Source organism: Mesocricetus auratus, unplaced genomic scaffold, assembly GCF_017639785.1.
Source record: "Mesocricetus auratus isolate SY011 unplaced genomic scaffold, BCM_Maur_2.0 Super-Scaffold_100691, whole genome shotgun sequence".
Lineage (NCBI taxonomy): Eukaryota > Metazoa > Chordata > Mammalia > Rodentia > Cricetidae > Mesocricetus > Mesocricetus auratus.
This window is the reverse complement of record NW_024429267.1, coordinates 33,910,860-33,932,338: the sequence shown is the minus strand read 5'-3', so window position 1 is coordinate 33,932,338 and position 21,479 is coordinate 33,910,860. Positions and strand designations below refer to the sequence as shown.

Below are 21,479 nucleotides of genomic sequence, written 5' to 3'. Positions count from 1 at the left end.
CCGTAGGAACACTGGGTTTGCAGATGTGCCTCCCTTCTGGCTTTTACATGGGTGTTGGGGATTCAAGTTCAGATCTTCACACGCATGTGACAGTCACTTTACCCACATAGCCACCCCTCCAGCTCAGTTTTTATGATCTTTAACACTAACATTCAGTATTATTCTTGCAAAGATACCTTGCAAGAACAGATGCTTTAAAAGCTACATTCCTGGGTATGGTGGTACACACTATTAATCTCAGCACTGAGGAGGCAGAGGCAGTTGGATCTCTGAGTTGAAAGCCAGCTTGGTCTACACAATAAGTTCCAGGCCAGCCAGGTACACAGTGAGATACCCTGCTCTAACAACCCTGGTACATTCTCCTTCCTTTCTCACTTCATATAGAATAGAAATCATAGAGCTCGGTGATCGTGAGCTACATCCGATGCATTTCTAGGTACTGGTTACACGAGTGACGAAGAAATGGATAAAGTTGGCATTATAGTATCTTTAAGTAAGTCAGTCTTTTTCTTACTTTTGTTTTTCATTTGTTTGTTTTTCTGTGTATCCCTGGCTATTCTGGACCTCAGTTTGCATTGTAGACCAGGCTGGCCAGCCTCTGCCACGTGTGTGCCACCATTGCCAGGTGAACATTTTATTTCTTCAAATTTTTTTATTCATTTTACAATCCAACTATAGTTCCCATCTTTCTCCTCCACCCTCCCAAAGACTTATGTATCGTGCATGCTTGCCTGCACACCAGAAGAGGGCGCCAGATCTCATTATAGGTGGTTGTGAGCCACCACGTGGTTGCTGGGAATTGAACTCAGGACATCTGGAAGAGCAGACAGTGCCCTTAACCACTGAGCCATCTTTCCAGCTTGTCCATTTTATTTCTTAATGAGCAACTCCCCTAACCTACCTGTCTTAGAGTTGTTTATTGCTGTGATGAAACACCATGACCAAAAGCAACATGGGGAGAAAAGAGTATATTTGGCTTACATGTCCTGAGTCACAGTCCTTTAAGGGAAGCCAGGGCAGGAACTCAAACAGGGCAGGAACTTGTACACAGGAACTGATGGCAGAGGTCATGGAGGTGCTGTTTACTGGCTTGCTTCTCTTGGGTTTACATGCCCATCTTAGGGAAGCATTTTCTCAGCTAAGGTCCCCTCTGCTCAGATGACCATAGCTGGTGTCAAGTTGACACAGACTTAGCCAGCACACTGCCCTAAAACCTAATGCGGTTAAGATATCAATGAAAATGCTGTTTTACCAAATTTTAACTTCTTGGCTACTCTCAATTCCTCAGAATAGCTTTGAGTCTGGATCTTGTAAACCAACTGACTGTCACCTACACTTACTGAGTCTCTGACCCTGAGGAAAGTGGGGGAGTTGGGAAGGGAGGATGCAGAAGTAATCTATGATGTGTGCTCCTGATAAGGCACCTACTTTGCACTGTGAGCACTCACACAAAACACAGAATGGGCTGAGGGGAATAGCCCATTACCCAGCATGCACTAGGGCCTTGCATTCAAGACCCAGCACTATATTATAGCATCTTTAAGTAAGTCGAACATTTTCTGTTTTTCTTTCTTTTTTCTTATTTTTGTTTTTCTGTGTAGTCCTGGCTGTTCTGGAACTCAGTTTGCATTGTAGACCAGGCTGGCCTTGAACTCAAAGACAAAAACCATGCCAAGGTATTAGCATGTTTTTCCAACAGAGTAAAGTCACATTCCTTCATTCCTTCAATAAAAACACATCAACTGCCCATACTGACTCCAAAGCTCTCTGTGAATGTAATTAAATTCTAATCTTCACAGAGTTGACATTGTAGTTAAGTCTGTGTCTCTGAACACAACAGATTTAGGTGAAACAAAGGTTGATCATCTCTCCATCAGCAAATTCACAGCAAGCAGCAGGGGGCAGAGGTGCTCTCAGATCCACACCTCCTTGCCTTTTGGCTGATCAGGGAGCTGGCACTCAGGGTGCACCTTAGGTGTCTGCACAGAGAGCAGATCCTTCATTTGCCTCCACAATCCATTATCACTAATCATTGAATGAGCTGAAGAAGGATTGTCCAAACTTTGTAGGCCAGTTAAAAAAATAAGTAATAAAATAAATTATTACCATATCAAGAGAAGGGAATGTAATTGATTATTCGCCTTAATTACGTTACCATTGCTCAAAGGAAAGAAAAATATACATGCCTTCCTTTTAATGACTACAGAAATGACTAATAGCATTACAGCTTAATAGTAATGACACTAGTCAGGTGGTGGTGGCTGTGCATGCCCTTAATGCCAGCACTCAGGAGGCAGAGACAGGAGGATCTCTGTGAGTTAGAGGCCCGCCTGGTCTACAGAGCAAGTTCCAGGATATGCTCCAAAGCTATGCAGAGAAACCCTGTCTGGAAAAAAAATAGTAAAGACTACTAAAAAGAGTCAATATCAATGTATCAAGAATCTATCATATGTGAATTTGAATTAACAAGCCAGAAAAAAAATCACACCTTGCAATTTTACAGTTTTGCTGTTTTAAAATTTAATCCTGATCAAGCACTCCATGAAAGCTTTTATGAGAGAATGAAGTTGATGAGAAGAATGAAGTGGAAGAGAAAGATTTAAGTTGCTCAGGTGCTGTCATGACCGCTGTTCTACCGTGACTTTTGCAGATCTTGTGTTTGAGTGCAGAAGCAGAGCGCCCCACACAGGTCGGTAATGCAACTGCACCCAAGGCAAGCCTCAGCAGCATTAGTGGTCCTGAGCCATTAGGGACTAGGCTCTCAAACATCTGTGTCAGAGCTTCTCTGTGTTGGTCACTGATTGTGTTCATCACAAAATGATGGCAAGAGCAGAGGCTGTTTAAAGGTTAAGTCAAGGAAGCTTTTGGAGGGAAAGGACGTTTGGCACGATATGCAGTTGCTAGTGTGTAATCATATTAAAAGTGGATCAACGTATAGTCTTTTGCATTGTTCTTAAAAATCTCTGTAGTGGACATGCTTCCGTAGTCTCTGGGACCGCACCTACCAATGCCACAAGAGATGAGGAAATTAGTGTTGAAGGAGCTGGAGAGATGGTTCCGTGTTTAAGAGCTCTTGCTGCTCTTGCAGAGGACCAGGGTTCAATTCCCAGCATCCCATGGTGCCTCACAATCCTATGTATCTCCAGTCACAGGGGATCCGATGTCTTCTTCTGGCCTCTGCAGGCACTTATGCACATAAGAACTTAAAAAGTCTTTTGAAAATAAAGGAGAATTGTTGGGGAAGTCCTGTTATTTGTCAATAAAGTACTGTTGAGCCTATAGAAAACCTAGATAGGAGGGACTAGGAGTCGAGGAGGATTCTGGGAAAGAGAAAGACAAGAGAGTTCGAGATGTAACCGCATGGGGTAGGAAGCCGGGAACTATTCTCCGGTAAGAAACATACTCAGATTAACAATTATGGGGTAATTACTTAAGTCAGAGCTAGCCAGTAACAAACAAGCAAGGCCAACAGCTTCATAATTAATATAGCCTCCTGTGTGTTTATTTGGGACTGATGCGGATCTAGAACCAGGCTGGCGCGGCAAAGCCCAGGCGACTGGCGGGGGGATAAACCAAAGCGGCTAGCAAAGAAAAAGCTTCTCTTAACAGAATGGTGATCAGGAGTGGGATCATGAATTTCCACGCAGAATGGCAAAAGCTTTAAAGGAATTTTAGAAACAGAAGAACGGAGAGAAGCACAGATTTTGGTAGCAGCATTTTCTCAGGTGTGCTCTGTTTTGCTAGCCACAAGCCGAGATTCACGTGGCTCGCTTACCGGAGTCTTCCTGACTCAGCATAAAAAGAAAAAAAAAAAACCAGCAAGGTTGTTTTAAGAGACTCTGCTACCGATTGAAAGGTGTGTACGTACAGCTGGAAGTGGCAGCTTTTGCTGGAGGTCAGCATGGACTGAGGCGGTAAGCTGAAGTCACGCTTACGCCCGCCATCTTGACGGAAAAACCGGCAGTTTAAAACAGCCGCGGTTTTACAGATAAAACACGTGGCCAGAAAAACATAAAGATTTACAGTAAAGTCAGACTTGGATAAAGAAAAACTTCTAAAGGTTTACAGTGTGTTTAAAAATATACGTGAGATTGAGAGAGAAAATGAAACGACAAAGTGGATATAAATACAAAAGCCGGCGTTGTGGTGGCACATGCTGGTAGGACTTACTCCAGAGGCAGAGGCAGGCAGATTTCCAAAGAGAAATCCTGTCTCAAAGAAAAATAAAAGTGAAATAAATAAAGTAATAATAGATAAATAAACAAGCCACATAAAGATGGAAAATACACAGAGAGTCTGGATACTGTATGCTATTGTGTTTTTCAGTTTTTTGCTTGCTCAGGAAGGAACTGCTACTAAAGTACACTTGATTATAAATGCTGCTAAATTAATCCAACTTCTATCTTTTGAAAATGCCTTGACTTCAAAATTTAAGTATAAGGATATGTTACTTGGAAAAGGAGAATTTGCTTATGTTTCTACAGAAAATGAAAAGCTGAGAATTCCTTCCAGGCTTCTGTGGTTTCACGAACCAAGACCCCCGGAAGCAGTGGATCAGATGTTCCAACAATTGAAACAGCTAAGATGATGCAGTCTTACAGACCCCGAAAATACGGACTTATACAGGTTTCTGAGTTTTGTCATGATCCCCATGGTATGAACAGCACCCCCTTCCAGCAGGAAGCAGTTTGAAATGAGCGACGTCCTAATTCCCATCTTGTTTATAAATCTTTGTTTTCATTTAAATGGGATTGTTTATAATTGGTTAATGATCACAACCAATCTCCTTTTAATGGTAAAAAGGGGAATTATGGTATGGGTATTGTTTTTCATTTATTAATACAAATTCAAGGGCAATTTTGTGATATGTATATTTCTCCTCTTGATTAAGTATTGTGCTTATACTGATCTTTTAGAATGTAATGCATAATTAAATACAGATTATAGAAGTTACTTATAATAGTCAGAACTTATAGTTAGGTAAGTTAGGTTTTCTAGATAGATAGAAATGTATTTCAGACAGATAAACAGTCTTCAAACCTCTCAAAGACCTTCAGAAAATGGCATTTAAAATGGTTTAGGGATTTTCTTGACAATGAGAAATGTCTGCTCCTGGCAGCACTAATTACGTCTGAGAGGAAGATGGGCATCGAAGAAACTTGTTATGGAGTTTGCTTTCAACATGGCAAGATTAGCTATTTGGGCAAGAAACTGCTCTTGCCTAGACTGTTTGACTATTGTTGTACAATCTGGACATGCAGGACCCATAGGGATGTGACTGCTGAACTCAGTCTTACAGGGTTCCTGCTGCATGAAAGAGTCTACGGGACTTTCTGCAGGACACAGAAAAATGACTGACAGACTGCTGATACAGATGGACAGTTTGAAATTTCCTGCTTTGCTGAGAAGTGTTCCAGATACATTGTGGCCTATGGGCTGAAGATGGATGCCCCAACGTTACAGAGGAACTTGGGTGCCTAGTGTTTATATATTATCCTTCTGTGGTCTTTAATAGAGTTGAAGACAGATAGCTATAATTATAGTTTACCTTAGTTATGATAAGAGATAAGCTACATATAGGACTTTGGATTCACAAGAAAGAGGTAGATGATATTTTCTTTAAATCTTGCTAAAATATTGTAACTATGTTCTTATTTGATAACTGTTCTGTTATATACAATTTGACTATGTTAAAATTAAGACCTTTCTTTTGTTTAAACAGAAAAGAGGAGATGTTGGGGAAGTCCTGTTATTTGTCAATAAAGTACTGTTGAGCCTATAGAAAACCTAGATAGGAGGGACTAGGAGTCGAGGAGGATTCTGGGAAAGAGAAAGACAAGAGAGTTCGAGATGTAACCGCATGGGGTAGGAAGCCGGAAACTATTCTCCGGTAAGAAACATACTCAGATTAACAATTATGGGGTAATTACTTAAGTCAGAGCTAGCCAGTAACAAACAAGCAAGGCCAACAGCTTCATAATTAATATAGCCTCCTGTGTGTTTATTTGGGACTGATGCGGATCTAGAACCAGGCTGGCGCGGCAGAGCCCAGGCGACTGGCGGGGGATAAACCAAAGCGGCTAGCAAAAGAAAAGCTTCTCTTAACAGAGAATAGTATTGAAACTATAAGTTGAAGCCACATGAACATAGCCTAGGTAGTCACAGGCTTCCATGGGAACATCACCATCACCCAGTGGGTACCCAGATCTTGATGTGTGATAAGGACTTGCCCAGTGTTACTTTCCATGGATTATGAAATGAGAGCGCACACTGCTTCCCTGCTAGGTGGGTGCAGATTCGGACATGTGAGTCCGTGGGGTTGGGGTGGGTAAGAAGGCCTGTGTGCACATAGAGTGAGGGAGGCACGGTGGCAAAGAGAATTGAGAATGAGGGTCGAACACAGCCTGTGCACTCTCCTGGGAACAATGACAATTCTGGGTTTAAATGGATGTGGATTTAAATATTAGCGTCTCTCTCTGAGTCCAAATGCCTCAAAGCATTAAATTCTTACTTTGGGCTTTCCTGTGAATTTGGCAGCAGATGCCAATTATCACTTTAATAAGGAGGAAATTGTAATGGGAATATTTTGTTATTCCACCATCCTCAGGATGAATTTATAGATCGACACATGGGTCTCTGGTGAACTTTTAAAAAATTCATTATTTGTTTATATTTATTTGTGTGTATGAAGGCATGTGCATGCCACTGCACGTGTGAATGTGGAGGTCAGCAGACAACTTGTGGGAGTTGGTTCTATCCTTCTATATGGGGATCAAATGCAGGTTAGGTAGGTACCTTTACTGGCTGAGCCATCCGGCTATTCTTCGACGGACCTTTTGAGGAAAGAAAATTAGATGGGATCAGTAACCAGTAACTCCCTGAAGCTATTGTTACAACTGTAATTCCGATAAAGCCGGTGAAGTTAAAATGGGCTTTCCCAATGACCAGGCATCACACTTCTAAACATACAACCAAGAGAAACCTCCCATGTGAGCATTAGACACAGGTGAGAATGTCCTGCCAGTCTGAGTTCATCGATCCTACTCAGTGCTAAGCTGATCTTCAAGGACGATCACCTTTCAGCCTTTGGCAGGACACTTTGCTCATTGCTACAGGAGCTCTCAGAACTCCACAGCTACAGCAGTCATGCTGCTGCAGACTTCTCCCTGCTCAGGCAGCCCGGCCAGTGCCAGCTGCTCCTGGTGGCACTGCCTTGTGCCCACCCAGGGGTCCCCCTGTCATAAGGTACAAGATGCGGTGGGACCATGTGAAGTATGCCGGCTTGATAACACTTGGGAGGCTTCAGGAAGTAGGAATGCATCCTTCTGCCCCTACTCACTACTTAGTCTGGCACTCACTGGGGGCAGATGACACAGCAGCTGCTTCTAATGCTGTTCTCAGGTTCATAAGTTTCATAAGTGACTTTGTACTAAGATGAACTTTATCCGCAGTGAGGCAGAGAACCCGTGTTCAGGTGGGAGGAGACAACTGTTGCAGCAAAATCTTCCTCTGACTGTACCCATTCTGTGGCATGTGTACCACACTATAATAATAACATCTGGAAAACAATCGGATCCTTTAAGATTCCAGTGTCTCTTTTGTTGAGAATGGGATAGCACATACTTCATATGGTTGTTGTAGATTTTAAGATGGGAGAAGTCAGAATCTTGCATATAACACTTAAGAAATATTATCATGAGGCTAGGGAGATGTCTTCATCAGTAAAAAGCTTGCTGGGCAAGTATGAGGACTGTTTGATCCCCAACAGCTGCGTGAAGAGTTGGTCATGGTGCATGCACTTATAATCCCAGCACTAGAGAGCCAGAGGTGGGGATTTCTGTACCTCACTGGCCAGCCAGTCTAACCTAACTGGCAAGTCTTGGGTTCTAGTGAGAGGCCCTAAAAACAAGGTGGATGATCCTTGATGACATTCTGTTCCCTGCATGCACTAGTAGCATCAGCATCTGCACCCCCACACACCTGAGCACCCCCACTCTCTCAAACACACAGTATATACTGTAAGAAATATACTATTATGATCCACAGTACTGGTGAGAAAATTATTTGTGAATAAAAAATGGTGCTGATTATTTTGAGACAGATAAATTCTAGTTGAAAGTTTTACCACAGAAAGCAGCACTTTGAAACATACATGTAGCCGGGTGTTGGTGGCGCACGCCTTTAATCCCAGCACTCGGGAGGCAGAGGCAGGCGGATCTCTGTGAGTTCGAGGCCAGCCTGGTCTACAGAGTGAGTTCCAGGACAGCCTCCAAAGCTACAGAGAAACCCTGTCTCAAAAAAAAAAAAAGGAAAAAAGAAACATACATGTGTATGTGAACTAACTCATGTTATGGGGCACTGTAGGTTTGACCTTCTCTGAGCACAGGGAGAGATGGGAATCAAGATAGTCCAGGACCCTCAAGCATCTCAAGTGACAACCAGCTTGCTACTGCCCTTTGTCTCTGTTTCAGAAAGGACAGGTCTGCACTTGGCAGTCATGCCAACTGACACCCAAGGATAGAATGAAGGCTGGGCTTTTGTGCCTTTGATCCATCAAATGTGCTTTTGAAGAAGATTGGCTGGTGTCTGGGAAAGAGTACAGGATCCCAGAGCCCAAATGGCAGAGGCTCAGAAGGGAAGGGGATCCCAGGGAAGAGTCTAAGAAGCCTTGGAAGCAGAGTGAGTATTAACTATTTTTCTGTTTCTGTGATAATACACCATAACCAAGGCAAATTACAGAAGAAAGGGTTGACTTTGGGCTTAGAGTTACAGAGGGAGCAGAGTCCACTATGGCAGGGCGTTGTGGCAGCAAGGGGCAGGCATAGCAATGGAACAGGGCTGAAAGCTCACATCTCAAACCCCAAGCAGGAAGCAGAGAGCACATTTGAAATGGCAGAAGTCTTTTGAAAACTCAAAGCCTGCCCCCAGTAACTCACATCCTCCAAGAAGGCCACACCTCCTAATCCTCCCCAAACAGTTCCACTGACTGAGGTCAAAGCATTCAAGCATATGAGCCCCAGGGGCCAGTCTCACTCGAACCACCACAAATGTCAAGTTAGGCCACAGTGGAGACGGCTGGTATAAGCCCGGACACAGATCACTCTGCTATCCAGTCTGGGGTGCCAAGCCTGCATCCACTGATGTTTCTGTCTCTGGGGAGTGGGAATTGGCGGTCTGGAACCTCCATTGTCAAGCTACTTGGAGCTCATTCCCTGCTTCCCTATCACAAGGCAGCTTACCTTAAGCCCAGAGAGGGACTTCCTTCTGGTCGCTATGGGTGCATTCCACTATGGGTTTAAAGATCCCGGTACATTTGTCACACACATATGTACCTGACCCCTACTGTTTTGTAGTGTGAACTTCACCCATTCTCCTGAGATGCGTCCAACTGCCCGGTTTCATGGCAGCTCCATGGTGGGGATGTTCATTCTATCCTTTAGAGACTTGTTTGAGGATGGACTGGATATGTTCATCCAGTACAGAGGGTCAAACCCACACGCATTCTAAGGAGTCCCCACAACCCAGTGAGGAGGCATAACCCTCACTTTTACAGATGAAGAAATGCAGGCTCAGTGTACTTGCCCCACAGGGAGTCACTGCCACCTTCTGCCTGTCAGCTACCTGTTGCCCTTGTCCCTGTCAGCAGTCCCTAGTCTTTAGGCTGTGGGAAGGCAGTGGGTTTAGTAGTTCAGACTCCAGATGCCACAACTGTTACCAGGCTAGTTCACACAAGCACTGTTACCCCATGTCACCTCAGCGCTTCTGTCTAACAGATATGTCACCTCCAGGGGGTGCCAGGCAGTGATCTACCAGAGACAGTGGTCAGGAAAGGAGAATAGTTACAACCCTGCCTCCACTGCGACCAACAGTGGCTTCCTCTGCTTTGCCTACCCTTGGTCCACAGCAAGCCACAGCTGTCCCTCCTCAGTCCCAGGGATTTTTTTTTGTGGCTTTTGCCTAGATTTGCATTGATTTGTAGATCTGTACATCTCTTTCTTGTTTTTGGTGCAACACCAGGCTTGGATTTGGGGTGGGGGCGTCCCTTATGTTCTCCAGTTTTTAATCACTACTTGGAATTGTCATCTTGGTTTACTCATTCACCTGTTCATCCCCTGCAACCCACTCCAGTAAGATGATCAATGCCTCTCCAGCAAGGGCCAGGTTTGTCTGTTGATGCCCCAATCTTCAGATGAGTGCCAGCACAGAGCAGTTAGAGGAACACAAGAACTAGTCGTGTTTTCCACGGAAACACATTTGAACACTCTCTCCTTTGCGGGCTCAGCCCCGTGAACCAGAAGCCCTCTCACCACAAAGTTTTTACTATCCCTCAAGAGTACGAAGCTGGGGACTAAGCCTTTAACATATGAACTTTGAAGGCCATTCAAAATCTGAACTACAGCACTCTCGTAATAGTTATGAGGAGCTTTGTAGCCCCTTGTTCTTGGGTAGTTGCCAGAACTGATAACTGATGACTCTTCTGAGGCTAGAAAAATGTCATCTTGCTGATATCCCAATTTTGCCTTTCCTTCCCTTCCTTATTTCTTTTAATACACTGAGCTACACCCCTAGTCTTATTTCACTAAGTTTCCTAGGCTGACTTTGAACTCATTTTACAGCTCAGGCACGTTTTGAACTTGCGGTCTTTAAGCTGTGAACTTGCTATCTTCCTGCTACAGCTTTCTGAGCAGCTAGGATTACAGGTTATAGTTGAATATTTTTGGCTGGTGCGGGGCGCCACCCAGCTCACAAATAAACACACAGAGACTTATTCTTACTTATGAATGCCTGATCTTAGCTTGGCTTGTTTCTAGCTAGCTTTTCTAACTTAAATCAACCCATTTCTCTTCTTCAACATTTGGCTTCTTGGCTTTTTACCTTTCTTTATTGGGTAATCTTTCTTCCCTTCTTACTCCATGGCTGATTGTGTGACTGGGTGACTGGCCCTTGGTGTACTCTTCCTTTTCTTGATCCTTACCCTTCTTTCAAGCCTAGATTTCTCCTCCTATTTATTCACTCTGCCTGTCCCTCCCACCTGACTAGCTATTGGCTGTTTAGCTCTTTAGTAGACCAAGAAGGTGTTTTAGGAAGGTCCAATAACACAGCTTTACAGAGTTAAACAAGTGCAACACATCTTTGCATCATTAAACAAGTATTCTACACCATAAATGAAGGTAACATCCCTTAAGCTAATATCCCACAACAATAAGTTCACATTACCAGGCCTAGCCCAGTTTTTATTTCTTAACTTAAATTCATAGAAGAACTAATAAAAATACTTTCCAAAAACTACAGAGATGGCTCACTGGATAAGAGTGCTCATTACATGAGAACTGGTGTTCAAATTCCAAGCACCCACATAAAAACCTGTGTGGGATAGCCCATATGCCTGCAACCTCAGCACTGTGGTGAGATAGAAATGTGAGGATCACTGTAGCTTCAGGTTCACGAAGAGACCCTGTCTCAAGGGAGTAAGGCAGAAAGTGATTGATTGGACATTCTCCTTTGGCATCCATACCCACGATGGGAGTGTGTACTTGCAGATGTGTTCAAACAGTATACTATATTCTCACACACATGATAAATAAATATATAATAGTTTTAAGATAGGCTAAATATTTTGTTTTGTTTGAGACAGGTTTTCTGGGCTGGAACTTGCTTTGCAGACCTGGCTGGCCTTGAACTCACAGAGATCTGCCTAGGATTAAAGGTGTAAACAACCATGCCCAGCAAATGAACATTCTCTATGAACAAAATCCCTTAAAATCTCACCAGTGCATGGCAATAAAATATATAGTTCAAGGGTTGGGAAATTGATCACCAGGTCCTCATTGACCTGGGCTTTGAATTATCGAGTATTCTATCTTGCACTGTTGGGCAAAGCAAAATTACATGGCCAAACCCAGTCAGAGGACCCACTCATGAGGGAGACAGAGCACAGAGTCCCATTGCAGAGGGAGTGGATACAAGGAATTGGAGGATTTGGCTTTCAATCACCTCTGCCATACCAACAGAGCAAGCAGGTCCACTCTCCAGTCACAGTGGCTTACTGTCAGAGGACTGGAACTTCTTCCCCTAGAGCTCTGGAATGAAGCACAGGTCATTGAATTGACCATTAACAACCTGTGAAGTAGACACTGAATCCGTAAAGTTCTGCTTTGGCAAACTTTCAAGTTCACCGTTTAAGCCAGTTACTATTTAACTCCCAGTGAACAAAGACCTCTGGAAACAAGATCTCCCCAGATGGTGAGGGAGTTGGTTGCACAAGTCTCTCTGTGGGGTGCAGATGTGAGGCCTGGACCTGCTTACCTCACCAGGTTTGACGATGCCCTTACCACTTGCTTTTCCCTAAGGTAGAGATGTTTCCTAGTGTAGAAACTTCCGGGGTAGTCCCAGTCCTAGGTTGTTTTCCTACCAGGTCACAGGTACTCCTATCTGCTTGGCCATCAGACCCTCCCTCCCCGGACAGGGCTAGTGAAATGGAGCAGCCAAGAAGTCGGGATTCCTCTTGGTGGGGCAGCAGCCATGACTGCAGTAGTGCTCTTGTGGGGAATGGCTATTGGTACCCATATCAAGGGACATCAGACAGTACCCCTGTCCATCAGCACTGTGCTTACCAGATTGCTTCTCTGGAGAGATTGGGCTGTGTCCTTTCTGCCCAGCCTTTGGACTATCCTTTTGACAAATTGGTAGTGCCCTTAATCAGTCAGAATCAATTTTTAGTGCTTAAACTTGAGAACCCCCAGTGGGACTATTAGCCAAAATACTGTTGTCTGAGTCCATCTAAATTGGGCTTTCAGTTACTAGGCACAGAAAGCCCTAGCTCATGCAGGAGTGCCGGCAGTGAGTGTCCTCAGGTGGTTTGAGCAATAATAGGTTGTTAGAGTAGTGTTTACGGCTGAACTCAGCCCAATGCCTCCACTGCTGGCTTGTAGTTTGGGCAGGAAATAGTCAGGAGATGACTGAGTTCTAAGGTGGACTCAGGGCTCACCCACGCTCAAAAGCAGGAGCCTCTTGAAGCCAGCAAGCGTCACACCCTCTCCACCTCCCTATTGGCTGTGGGAAGGCAGGTGAGAAGAAACACAGGCTAATTTATTCGGTCCAACAATTGCTGCTTCTCCAAGCTCTCAACTGGTGTGTCAGTATTGTCAGATTTGCAAACCTGGCCTGTTTGATCATCTGTGGTCTGCACCATGGATGAACAAATCTAAAGCTGAGAGGGCCAGGAGGATTGCCTCCAAATTGTGCATATTGGATTAAGCCACCACTATAACCAAAGACATGGGAGACAGCCATTCTAGGTGGTGGTCCTATTCATAGAGTCATCAAGACATGAATCTATGTGGCAATGTCCCCACACAATGTAAGAGTACACTCAGAACTTACCTTGAATAAGTTACAATGCTGTTGTCTCTGCTATGGTTTGGGTATGAAATGTTCCCTGAGGCTTGGTCCCTAGCTTATGATGCTATTTTGGGAAGCAGTAGAAACTTTGGGAGGTGGGACCTAATTGGAAGAAGTAGGTCATTGGGGGCATGTTCTATCTCGCGCTGGTCCCTTCCTGTCTCTTCTCCCTGTGTCCTGGAAGCCATGAGGCGAAAACGGCTTTTCTTTATATTCCCTCTCTGTGATAATATTCTGCCATCCTACAGGCCCAGGGGCAGAGGTTCAAGGCCAGCCTGGGATACATGAAACCCTGCGTCAGAATAAAGTAAAATATGTTTTCCTGATATTTAAACATGGCTTTCCACTGCCTGCTCACAGTTTCAAGATTACCTTACATTTTTTCTAAAATTAACATAATTACTATATTTTGTATCTGAGATAGTTACTATCTGAAATCTTCAGAGTGCTTTAATGATAATGTTATCTACCGTTTCTGTTGGTTATTGTTCATGACGCCTTTCCCCCTAATATATTTAGTGTTTTTAAGAGAAAGACTTTTGTTCCATGGAAGTGTGTGTGCTGTGGAATAATACTTTGTACGATGTAAAGATTTGTCACTCAAATTGGGTTAATAAAAAGCTGATTGGCTGTTAGACAGACAGGGAAAATGGGTGGGGTGACCAAACTAAGGATGCTGTGAAGATGGGCGGAGTCAGAGGATTCACCAGCCAGACGGAGAAATCTCATTCAGGTCCCAGCCCAGATACATTTTGAACAATTCAAACAGAGACAGGAGATTGCAAGCTTGATCATTTGGGCAGATGGGAGATTTACACAGCAAAGATTTATTTCATAAGTGCACCAGTGCTGTTCTTTTCCCATAGTTGTTACCCAGGGTCATCTTGCCCACCTGGCAGAAGTATTCTTTTCTCAAGAAGAGAACCGTCTGTGTGGTACTCCAGGACCTAACTTGGATGGGGACCCTGCACTGCCCCTTTGATCTGTTAGAGTCATGTTCTTTAGTCAGTCCCTGGGAACAAATGTTACAGATATTAGTATATCTCTAACCCAGCCTGGTTAGCAGACTATGTATCCTTGGGCTATATGGGAGGTATCATTCCCCTAGTGAATTTCTACTTTGTGTGATTTAATGTCTCCTAAGCAAATCTATTAGGAAATCTTCTAGAATATTAATTCTATTGCTTTGAGTTTCTGCTACATCAATATCAGCTTGAAGTAAAAACTTGAAGCACACTGACTGTTAGTGTGGGGAGGCAAGAAGGGAAGAGGAGGTGGGGAGACAAAAGAGCGTGGGGGAGGGGGAGGGGGAGAGGGGAGGGGGAGGGGAGGGGAGGGGAAGGGGGAGAGGGAAGGGGGAAGGGGAGAGGGAAGACAGGGACAAAAAGGGACAGAAAGGCAAAAGGTTATGATTCATTTCAGGGATCCCTGCAAATGACTACACGCAGAAAGAAAGCTTAAAAATACAATGTCTAAAGAAAAATATTTCTCTACTTTTAAATTTTACATAAAATAATCAGAAGCAATATAAAAATGACTTGAGAAAATAGTGCCTTATAGTCTCATAAAGAATTTAACCTTTGGAAAATATATTAATATAATTTGATTTAGTGTAACAACTAAGAGTAGGTAATACTGTGTTAGAATAAGTATATACTCCCAAGACTATTCTTGACCAAAGAGTCTTGAGATTTTGTTTGTATTTTTGTGGGGGGGGAGGTGCATGAATATGGAGGTCAGAGGACAACTTGCTAGAGTTGGTTCTCTTCATCCTAACATGTGGGTCCCGGGAATTGAACCCTGGTTGTCAGGCTTGGCAGTAAGCACCTCACCTGCTGAGCCATCTCTCAGCTCATAAACAAAAATATTAATTGGTGAAAAAATCAGGGACTGTTCATAAAAAGGAAAGAAAAGTAAAAATAAAAATGTGAAAAATTAAACACTAATTAAATTGGAAAGGAAACATGCGTCAGGGACCTCACACCTTCTTTTTTCTTATCTGCAGCAAATAATCCCTCCCACTGTAATTTTAGCTTTCTAATTTTTAAGAGACTTTCTAAACAGAAATTTGATATATTTTTTCATGTGTGAGTGCACATTCCTCATTTTTTTGCTTTATGAATATGCCATAAATATTTGTGAACATCAGTGAGCTTATACTTAAATATAGCATTTTAAAAAATCTGAGGAAATCAATATTCTCATTTCATACTTTATGGGAATGCAGCAGGTTTGAAATATAACCAATGTAAGACATAAAAATGTCTGTCCTTTTATCTTTAATCCCCACTTTTGGGATCTCTATTACAGACATAAATATCATACTACCAGGCAAATCCAACCCATGGCCTATGGGTAGTGTGTACTAAGAGATAGCTCTGAATCTAGTCTATTGCAAAATCACAAACTTACTTAAAATGATACCAGATTGTGTGTGTGTGTGTGTGTGTGTGTGTGAGAGAGAGAGAGAGAGAGAGAGAGAGAGAGAGAGAGAGAGAGAGAGAGAGATTTTTTAACATATAACTCTGTTGTATGGCTCTTGAGCATGACCTTTGCAGATGACAATATTGTGTGACAGTGTCAAGAGATTGGACACATCTGAACCTAGATCATACTGTCTTAGCAAATATTCTATTGCTGTGAAGAGACACCATGGCCATCACAATTCTTATAAAAGAAAGCATTTAATTGGGGCTGGCTTACAGTTTCAGGTTTAATCTAATATCGTCATGGTGGGAAGCATGGTGACACACAGGCAGACAGTGCTGGAGGGGTAGCTGAGAGCTCTACATCCAGAATAGCAGGCAGCAGGAAGAGAAAAAGACACTGGGCCTGGCTTTAGCCCACTCCCAGTGATGCACATCCTCCAACAAGGACAAGGCCACACCTCCTAATAGTACCACTCCTTGGTGACCAAGCATTAAAACAGCAACACACACACAAAGCTAATACAATTAGGAATTTAGATTTTTCTCTTGACTGAAAATAAAGCATTATTTCATAATGATCTTATAATTTACTTCTGTTAAAGTCTAATTGTGAGTTAATGAGTCAATTAAAATTCCTTATTTTGCAATATGTTAATGATTACCTGTGGTCATATTGGAGGCTTTATTTTTTTGCAGTGGCATCTTTCATTTATAGAAACACAATTTGGTGACATGGGTATGCAGTATCTACTTTGGTGTTATTCAGAATTATCTGCCCCCTCCCCCACCGAGGATTTGGGGTGGGGAGCAGGGCAGGAAAGGATCAGTGGGAACACTGATGACAGAATGCAGCAGGAAATAAATGTTGTCAACCATGGCCTCTGAGGGCATTACAGGAGCCTCGGTCTCCCTGTCCACTTGAAACTCAAAAAAAAAAAAAAAAGTTAATTTACCTTCTCCACAGTTACTAACTCATCTGAGAAATGGGCTATGGGCTTCATCAAGGACGGTTCCTGGGAATTGTAACCTGCCTTTGGGGAAAGGCTGTCGCGGTAACTACAGTGTTGGATCAACACACACTAAATGTTTATTTACAAGGAAGGTGCATAGCTGTGATTACTGCGCACTGTTTCTTCACAGCCGTGTCCACACCTGACGCTCCCTTCTCAGGGAGAGGATACATTTCAACATAATTAAAAGTTGAGAACTGCTTCCTGGACTTGGAGTATATCCAGTTACCACATTGCTTTCAGCAAATCCAGTGGTTATCAGAAATTTATAGGGAAAAAGAAAGGACGATTAGCAGGCTAGGATTTTAATGTGGCATGTATGAAGTATCATACATGTTAATTGCTCTTAAGATTTTCTCATAAATAAAATTCCAGGACATGATGATGACGGAAGAAGTAAAGATGCCCATCTCAAAGAAAGCACAGTAAAGTCTACATGCTCTTCGTCTTATAAAAGACATGAGAGCATAATCGATTTTACTGATTTACAGCAGAGCAGAGAGCCTCATCATGTAAAATTTAACAGGTCGCTAGGACATTAAATTTTAAACTCAGAATCATCATCAATCTTTTATTTAGATTTGATAGGCCACTGGGGTGTCTCCCTGGTTGGAATCCTAGTCCAGCTCTCCCCATGGTTCCCTTCTGGCTATCATGTCCTCCTGTACAAATCTAGAAGTACATGTATTACTTCTTACAATGGTAATAGCATATGACTGAAGTTTTTCACAGCACTGGAATAAGACAGTGTTACTTTGCCTCCCAATTCATGCTCCCTTCCCCTCAACTTTACTAACTCCACCAGCTAAGACACTAACTTTCATAAATAGAATCGAAAACGCTGTTCTTTTAATTTTCTGAGTTGAATTCTGGGTCATGTAAAGTGAAGTGACTCAAAACCCAAATCCTGTAATTACAGAATGGCCGTTTAGATGAAATAAGTCTCCCTTTTCCCTCTGCTAGGTTGGAAGGCAGCTTCCTGAACTGCAAATTATCCTGACAGCTTGTCTGGGGGTGAAGCCAGCTCGTGGACACATGAACACATGGAGGTCGTAAAGACACCGGCTACTTAGGGGCCATTTGCTTTGTTTAATCTGAGATTAGGCCTAGGTTTACAAGGGAAATCTAAACTTAGAGTTGACAGGATTCTTTAAGGTGGCATTACTGACTGCAATTTCTTCCGGTAGCTTCTCTGAGTGGTCTGTGACGGGAAAAGAGTAGCCATTTTAAACTCTGGGGGAACAAAAGAGGTAAAAGTTATGATGGAAATAGAAATATCTACAAACTAGCCAGTTGATTCATTGGATTTCCAAGTGCAGCGTGCATCCCCCCACGGGGGAGGAGGGAGTTGCTGTTTTCACTGTGCTTGTGACAATCCCTCTGAAGATTCACTAACTGTTTTTGCCCCTACCCATCACCTAAGGGAAAGATCACATGACTCATTACTCTAATGGCCCGGGGAAAAGAAACCCCCAGGGGAGGGAGGGCTGAGAACTGCTACCACTTTCCTAATTGGGCTGCGGTGAAAGACGCTGAACTGCTCCTGTAGTTCTGGAGCGGTCAGAACAGCAAAACTGGGCAAGCAGGAAGGGAAGGCGTTGGCTGCTAACCTGGGGGCTTCTGCAAAGTCCCAGAGCCACCGAATGCTGGACGCTTCCTACATTCAAAATTAGAAACGCTGCTTTAAGAAAGGCTGCCATAGGTAAAGAAAGCGGTCTTCCGCCTTGGAGGCGATTGTTAATCAGTGAAGGGTCTTAGAGCACTTTTATTTTGTAGCACTGGTAAGCCTTGCTTTGGTGGCCCTCAAGCAGGAGAGCAGATACTGTGCTTCCCTGCTGGGTGTTTTTCTGCTAGGGGGGCGCCCCAGGAGCTGCATGGTGAGTTGGGAAGACAAACTTGCATTCACACCTTAGCACCCACACCTAGGAATTCTGCAATTCTCCATCTCTCAGTTGCTGGCTGTGAATAACGAGCATACACTGCTTCCACGGTTAAACAGGATCAATGATTAATTTGAAGGAAAGTGAGATATAACCAAATAACATGCGCAAAGTGCCTGCCATGTAGCGGATGCAGATGCTCAAAACACCGCTTTGCCATCCTCTTCCCCACCTGCCTCTCAATCACTCCATTTATGCTTCTCTTACCCTCACAGCTCCCAGGTCTCCTCCAGCGTGAAGGTGCAAAAGTTGGGGCTGGAGGTGTACTTCAATGACAGAGTACTTCCTTGGACCACACAAGGCCTGGGTTTGATCTCTGGCATCACAAGAAGGTATGCAAAAAGAAAAGGAAGGAGGGAGGGAAGGAAGGGAGGGAGGAAGGGAAGGAAGGAGGGAAGGAAGGTAGGAAGGAATAAGGGAGGGAAGGAGGGAAGGAAGGGAGGAAGGAATAAGGGAGGGAGGGAAGGGAAATGGGAATGTTGGACTCTAGTTGGGATATTCCCAGGTGATCTTGGAACACAGGAACTATGCTCTCCCACAGGACAGATCAGATCCCTGCCAAACAGCCAGCTGTGACCACATGAACCCTCCCAAAGTACCAGGCCCTGGAGTCAGTGAAGGGCCGCCATTGATTTTGGCCCGTCTAAGCATGAGCTCTGCTAAGTCAGCTGGATAACAAAGCTTCCGCTTTTATCTTTGACCTCCTAACCCAGTGGTAGCCTCGCTGGCCGATCTTCCCACTTGGCCTGTCCTTTGGTCTCACTCTCCACCTGCTGTCTGCCCTGTCCAGAAACTGCCGGGTCAGCAGTCAAGCTGCCCAGCTGCCACATTGGCCGCCTCTATAAAACTTCCTCCTTGAGTCTTTTCAGAGGCCCAGGCCTTCACAGTGTCCCTTGCAGCTCTGCAAACAATTTTGTCATATTTTTGTAAAGAGTGACAGCTAAATCAATATTTTAATCTGTTTTGTTGCCAAAATTCGATGATCTGTCACAATTCTTGCCTAGTACAGCCGATCATTAGTGTTTTTAATGTTGTTTGTAGGCCTGTTCTGACTGGCTTACTAATCCACCCTCAGAGTAGAACTTTGATATGTAACGTTAGCAACATTTCATTATATTTTGCCTAGTTCAGATTCAGAGAAATACTATTTTATGGTTAGTGGTGAATCTAATTGCATATGTCTTTTACAAATGTTCTCCAAGATTTTCCCTATAATTCCACTTTGGAGGACTTTTACTTATGCCAATCCTGAATTAGTTTACTAACTGTGGCTTCCAATCTACAGACTAGACATGACTCAGTGTACCTGATGCTCAATACACTGCTACGGTTCCTTTAAGGTTGTGCCTAAATTTAATGACTGGTAAATTTTCATAAACCAAATTTCTCACTTCTGTAATTGGCAGTTTTTGTAAGTTGTATTAAATAATTCTGTCAGGTTTTTTTAAGTTATTAAATAAAGCAATCTTTCAAATCATTTTTCCTGTTGTGTCTATGTTATAATTTGATTTTATAAGTCAGAGGTTCACAACCCTTTTTTGTAAAAGGCCAGATAGTAAATATTTCAAACTTTGCATGTAATACCATCTTTATTACAGCTTTCCAACCCCACCACTGTGGCCCTTTATCGACCATAGAAAATACATAAGTGAATGAATGGAGCCAGCACAGATTTATTTATGGACACCAAAATGTAAGCTTCACATGTCATGAAGTATTACTCCTCTTGACTTTTTTTCAACCATTTAAATACATCAAAACTCTTCTTAGCTTGTGGGCCATAGAAAAGCAGGCAGAAGGCTGGATTTGCCCCGTGGCTGTAGGTTTCTAAGTTTAGTGCAGGTTCTGGTTAGAGGCAGATTTAGGTTTTATGGAGACTGAATCCTTTATAATTAGGGAGCTTTAAGAAAATAAATTCAGGGCTGGGAATCTTGTACAGTGGCAGAGTATTTGCCTAGCAGATGTGAGGCCCTCGGTTCGATCCCCAGTACTTCCAAAGAAGATGAAGAAAGAGAAGAAAATGAAGATCATAATTAGTACAGTGATCTGTAAGCAAGACATGCAAATAAGAAGACCTGGGTGCTGAGCTGAACTCTGGGAACTAGGAAGATACTGTAAGATTCTACTGCAGAGGTTCCCAGACCTGGCTGGTGAGTGGAATTACCAAGGGGGACTTTTTTAACGTCAGGTTCCAAAGCTCTGAGAGATGGTGTGAGTTAGACACTCTGAGGACCAAACCCCGGAATCAGTAGCCACCAAAGCTCCCTAGACGATGCTGCCACACAACCGAGGATGGAAGCTTCTATCCTGCTAGTTTTGTTATGTTTCATTTTTTGAGACAATTGTCCTGGAACTCACTCTGTAGACCAGGCTGGCCTCGAATTCACAGAGATCCTCCTGCTTCTGCCTTTGGAGTGCTGGGATTAAGGGCACATGTCACCATGCCCTGCCCTCTATTCACATGTTATAGCTGAGTGAATCTATCAGAACTGGTGCCACAAATACTTCATTGCCTTAATCATGTTGCTTGCCCAGGTTTTAATAATCCTGTCACCGACTCATAGAGCAAATATTTAGCTTTGTGAATAGTGCCATATTAGTAAATGATCTCAACTGAATATACACACATCATATTCCCACACACTTCACTCATCTGTTCTCACAGTCCCTTTTTTTTCTTTGCCTGGCAAGGACTCACT

The 21,479-nt window shown here is 43.3% G+C and overlaps 1 long non-coding RNA gene across 1 annotated transcript in view; it reads left to right on the top strand.

The window, feature by feature from the left end:
* The window catches only part of LOC106021999, a 29,609-nt gene extending 9,352 nt beyond the window's left edge, over nt 1-20,257 (top strand). The window contains exons 2-4 of the long non-coding RNA XR_001197101.2: nt 8,472-8,679; nt 18,996-19,112; nt 19,322-20,257. This is a non-coding gene — a long non-coding RNA (uncharacterized LOC106021999). The remainder of the gene's footprint in view (nt 1-8,471; nt 8,680-18,995; nt 19,113-19,321) is intronic.
* Nucleotides 20,258-21,479: the final 1,222 nt, after the last annotated feature.